Source organism: Psammomys obesus, unplaced genomic scaffold, assembly GCF_907164565.1.
Source record: "Psammomys obesus unplaced genomic scaffold, mPsaObe1.curated_primary_1811, whole genome shotgun sequence".
Classification (NCBI taxonomy): domain Eukaryota; kingdom Metazoa; phylum Chordata; class Mammalia; order Rodentia; family Muridae; genus Psammomys; species Psammomys obesus.
This window is the reverse complement of record NW_026592510.1, coordinates 8,241,235-8,247,312: the sequence shown is the minus strand read 5'-3', so window position 1 is coordinate 8,247,312 and position 6,078 is coordinate 8,241,235.

Genomic DNA, 6,078 nt, shown 5'->3' with positions numbered 1-6,078 from the left:
GCTGAGAAGCTACTGACAGCTGGTGTCTTCCTGGGGAGGGAGAGTCACTTCTTTTTAAGGATGTGGGCCCTGGTAAGTGGGCCATGCTCCAGTGGATGGGCAGCTCACAGGAAGACACAGAGTTGGGAGGGATTGGAGGTGTAAGGATAGGGAGGGCTCTTGGGAGGGTATGAGGAGATGGGTGTAATCAGAATCCATTGTGTGCATGTGTGAGACTCTCAAAGAATCAATAAAACTATTTTTGAAGTGAAAAGGGAGGAGTCATTCTGAAGCTAGACATTTCTGGGACGTTGGTTTTTACAGACAGCAAACGCCGCCAACCACAATACAGGAGTGAACAGAACTATGAGTAAGCATGGTTTTGTTTTCCTTTTTTCTCCGCCTCCTTCTCTGTCTCAGCTTGAGTTGGTAGGTTCAACTATCTCACAGTATCCGTGGGAACTGGTTCTGGTTTCACTTAAATTAGCAAATCCTCATGGCCCTTAGGTAAATTTGCATTTGCCCATGGGCTTGAAATCGTGTTGACTGTTTAAAATACCCACTACAGTGCAGATGCTTCGTAAAAAGCAGTGGCAAAAACAAGGGGGTGTCAGTCACTTTTCTCAGTGTAGTAACCAAACACCAGACAAGAAGCCACGTAAGAGAGGTTTATTTGGGACCATGGGTTGAGGGGACAGAGTCCATCACGGAGAGGGAGGGTTGGCAGCAGGCGCCTCCTTGGCAGCTCGAGCATGCGTGACGACGTCTTGCTCACATCTCAATAAAGCAGGAAGCGCCTGTGAAACAGGAAGGAGGGACAAGCTAGTACCCTCAAGGCCAAACCCCAGTGATCTACTTCCTCCAGATAACTGCCGCCTCATAAAGCATCCACAACCTCACAGACAGCAGCAGCTGAGGACCAGGTGTATAAACACGGGACGGGGGGCTGTGAGGGACAGTTCCCCTTCAAATGGTAACAAAAAGTCTGTGCAGGTATCTTTCAGGTGTCTGCTTTAGGTTATTTATTGCCAGCTGAGTCTACCTTGAGCCTGTTTTCCTACTCACGGAGAAAGCAAGAAGGTAACAGTGATGGAAGCAGGAGGAAGGTGACTGAAAACCAGCGATTCTCAACCTCTAATGCTGACACCCTGTACTACAGTTCCTCATGTTGTGGTGACCCCCAACCATAAAATTATTTTCATTGCTACTTCATCACTGTAATTTTGCTACTGTTATGAATTGTAGGGTAACCGCCTGATACACAGGGTATCTGGTATGTGACCCTGGTGAAAGGGTCATTCGATCCCGTGGGGGTCGCGACCCACAGGTTGAGAACCACTGCTCTAGCATCTCCCCCCCCCCCCCCCCATGATTTTATTACTACTACTGAAGTTGAGTGCTCCAACTTCATACCTTCCGGGCCTGGTACCGCACTGAATATTGTTCCTGTTTTGTTTTGTTTTCCTGCCCTCTGGAGGCCTCTCTTGTGCAGAGGTAAGGTGTTCTGGGATGGACTATGGATGGAGGAGCCATAGGTTCTGGGTAGGAAGTGGGGCAAGTCCTAGGGACTCCGGGAACTTCCTCAGGACCCCTCAGTCTCATGTGGACAGATGCAGTTATTTCCATCCCTGGCCTGTCAATGTTAGGGGAGCTTAAAGCGTCGATTTATGAGCCTTCAGACACGGGAGGCTCTCTGAAATCCAGTCTTACTTTTCTGACAGATAGTCTTATTTCCCATATTACAAAATATGCATTTTTGTTATTTCATATTTTAAAGCCCTCAGTTTAAGTGTTCTGGCCAACATCATTTTAGCAACGTCATATCACCCAGATAGGCAAAGCCAGCAATGGTCCCAGTTCTATTCTCTGTATGGATTTTTTTCCATGAAATGAATGCATTCTGAGAAGCATGCTATGTAGACATGTGTGTGTGTGTGTGTGTGTGTGTGTGTGTATGTATGTATATATGTGTAAATATGCTCTCTCTTTGCACTGCTCAGCAGCCCTGTCTCTGGTTCTCTTTGTAACTTTGGCTAGATTGTCATGTTAAAGTAGCTGCTGGGGAACTCAGTTGTACCTGCTGTCTGTTCCCCCAGCCATCCCCAGGGGCCTTGTCAATGTGGCCACACTTGTTGCCAAGCCCTGTCACCTCTGTGTAGGTGGAGATGAAACAATGAGGTGTTGGTGGCTTAAAGTCTGACTTTAACAGTGCACTGTTGATGTTACATCTTTTCTTAGGTAGGATCACTATTGCTATAAGACACCTTGACCAAAAAGCAAGTTGGAGAGGAAAGGGTTTATTCAGCTTTCACTTTCCAATCACTGTTTATCATGGAAGGAAGTCAGGACAGGAACTCAAACAGGGCAGAAACCTGGAGGCAGGAGCTGAAGTAGAGGCCATGGAGAGGTGCTGTTCACTGGCCTGCTCTCCATGGCTTGCTCATCCTGCTCTTATAGAACCAAAGACCACCAGCCCAGGGATGGCACCACTTACAATGGGCTGTGCCCTTCTCCGTCAATCACTAATTAAGAAAATGTCTTGTAGACTTGTCTATAACCCAATCTTATGGAAGCATTTTCTTAATTATGATTCCCTCCTCTCGGATGACTTTAGCTTGCGTCAAGATGACATAAACTATCCAGCACATTTTCCCAATTAAATTCCCTCCTTCCAGACAACTGTAGTTTGTGTATCAAGTTGATATAAGATCAGCCAGCATATACCTATATCTCAAGAATAGCTTTTGCGCTTAGCATGGTGGCGCACACCTGTAATCCCAGCACTTGGGGAGGCAGATGCAGGTGGATCTCTGTGAGCTCAAGGCCAGCCTGGTCTACAAAGCAAGTCCAGGACAGCCAAGGCTATACATGGAAACCATGTCTCAGAAAAAGAATAGCTTTTGCTTAAAGAATAATCATTATAAAGTCATATGCTTTACTGGTAAAATATTAAAATGCATTTTAATACTAAAAAACAGAAAAAGGAAATTTATCCACAAATGTTTAGTACGGACACCGTTTATTTGTTTTGTTTTGTCTTTCTCAAATATTTTCAACCCACAGTTGGTCAACCCAGTGGGTGTGGTACATGAAGATAGAGAGAGAGAGAAGTGTATTCATGATTATGCTAATTAATTCATGAAAGTCAAATAGGATCAGTGTGCACAGAAGCTTCTTATTTGGTAGCATTTCTGCTAAGCTTGTTCTTACAGCTATGCTTTGCTCCATGTCTTTGTTGGAGAGCAAAGATGGCACCCATTTCAGGCCAGGAGCAATCTCACCATTCTTTGCTCTGTCTGTATCCCTAAATTCTCTCTGACTTAGGCCCTCTGCATATACGTTATAGTTGTGCAGCTCGATCTTCTTGTGAGACTCACAGTACAAGTGGGGCTGTCTCTGACTCTTTTGCCTGCTTTTGGTACCCTTTTCCTCCTAGAGGGTTGCCTGGTCCAGCCTTCATAGGAGGGGAGGTGCCTAATCATACCACAACTTGATAAGCATTTGGTTAATATCCCTGGGAGGCCTGCCCTTTTCTGAAGGGAAATGAGGAAGAGTGGATTGGGGATAGGGGAGGTGGGGGAAGGAACTGGGAGGGGAGGAGGGATGTTGTTTGTAATACATGAGAAAAGAACAAATTTTAAGGATTGTTTTTAAAAAGAAATACATTGTGGGGCTTATGAGTTAGCAGCAATGTGGCTGCTAATGAAGCCTTTTGAGGAGGTCAACGGGCTTGTGACTGGAATCAGGGAAAGAGACAAGATGCTTTGTGAAGGGAGGGCGCTGTGCTCCTGCAGGCTGGCTGAGTGGAAGGCGTAAGGCTTGGGATCAGTACTTCTGGGATCAGAAAGGCTTGGGTGTAGAGGAAAAAAGGCCTGTGCACACACATAAGCACTGGAGAAGCCAGGAAAGCTAAACACAGCTTACCTCTTCAATGGTATGAGGTATGCCCACCGCTCTTCTTGGAATGCCAGGAAGGATGGAATTTTACAATCTGATGATCCTTTGCTATATCCGACAGGCTCTGCCCATGTCCCACAGACTTTACTTATCCCAAAAGCTATCCTTTCCCCTTAAAGGCCATCCACATGAGTGATTTACAACAGCCTAAGTGACTTCTATTTTATCTTAGGACCAGGCCAGTCCTGACACACACAGGTATTATATTTAGCCCAGTCATGCTTCCTGCACCGGAACTCTTGGGCACTATCTCTGAGTCAGCAGTCCTCATTCTCTTGAAAGAAGCCAGATGTGTGCCTTGTAAAAAACCTAAGCAATGTCTTAAATTGTTGTGCCCCTGGGGCTGAGTTAACTGCTACCTGAATAGTTTTTCCAAAATCGTGCTGTGCTTACATATGGCTGAAGTAGAACGATCTGGGCCAGACTTTTGAAGTTCTGGTCCAGTACCCATTACAATACAATTGGGCTGAGCCAAGTTGTACCTCACCCTGATTGCTTTTCCTTGCCTGCTGTAAAGTCTGCAGGAGAATCGCCACACTTGGGTTCTGTGGGACAATGGGGGACATTTAGCTTTCTTGGTGTGGCACTTGACTTGACCAAAACGATGTAGGAGAATCAGAAGACTTTGATATACCTTTGTGTCAGGAGCTCGGACTATTGAAGCTTGCTCATTTTAGAATTCTGCTGTGTATAGCACAATTCCAAAGCCAAAAGTTGTAAAAACAACCCTAGGAAGCCTTCACCTCACCCATTAGAGACAGCAACCATCAGTGCAAAATGTGATGAAAGCGTTCTTAAGAGGGGCTCTCAGCGCTTTCCCCATGCCTGGGAACCACTGGTCTGAAAGCAATTACTGTAGACCCAGCACTCTGGGTACAGAGCCAGGGAACAAAGAGGCTCCACACAGAGCTCTGACTACACTGAGCGCTGAGTCAGCAAACAGATTTTCTTGACTCAACGTAGTTTCCCATCAGCCTTGGCAAGCCCTACTAAAAATCTCCATTTCTTCAGAACTGAAAACCCCCAGTTCCTATAAAATGATGTCCTTGGCCCAGAGGCACTTGCCTGAGTCTATAGATCTTACGGACTCAGCGAGTTTCTTTAAGTAAGTCCTTCAGCCACTGGGGCCAGGAGCATGGGATTTCTCACCTGAGGGCAGAGGTGAGAAACACCGATCTCTGACAAGCACTTGACAAAATAAGGGAAAGGTCTGAGGTAACCTGGTAAGGGAGTGGGGAACCTGCCAGCTCAGCTCTAACCTGTCACTGCCAAGATGGAAACATGGATGTTTATGCAATGTCTGATAGCTATTAAATACTAGATACAATGATTACCAATTAGCCAAATCACACACAGGGGACCCATTTGTAGCTTCTGGGCTAGAAGCAAACCACCAACCATCATGATCAAGGCATAGATCATTCAGGGTAGAAACATATATTTAAGAAGTCAGAGGACACAGAAAGACTTGTTCGATCTCCTGAATGCCCACATGTACTGTGGCATTAGAACATCTTTGTTGATGTCAACAGTATCATGAGTATTTTGTAACAAATACTTATCCACCTAATCAGAAAACTCTCATTCCTTTTATTTTTGGTTGGTTGGTTGGTTGGTTGGTTTTTCAAGACAAAGTTTCTCTGTGTAGCTTTGGCAGTCCTAGAACTCACTCTCTAGACCAGGCTGGCCTTGAACTCAGAGACTGGCCTGCTTCTGCATCTCGAATGCTGGGATTAAAGGCATCTGCCACCACCACCTCTTTAGTCTGAGTCGTCCTTACCTGACATACACAACAAAGCAACCAGTAGAGAAGTGAGATGACCGGGAACTCTGGTCCCTGTTGTTGGGGACCAGGGCCTCTCCGGAGGAACAGAGCCTAGAGTGGCGGAGGGGAGAGCGACAGAGGGAGAGAGACGGGTAGAGTCAATGTAAAGGATTGGCGCTCATGATTGTGCAGGCAGTGAGACTGAGCTTTGTGAAGCAGGCCAGAAGGCTGGAAACTGGGGCAGAGTTTTCATATTTCAGTCTCCAGGCAGTTTCATCGGTTCCCAGGGACTCATCTGATTAAAAGGAACCTACACTTTGGAATATAATCTGCCTAAAATCTACCTAATGCTATGCATTAATTACATCCGTAAAGTT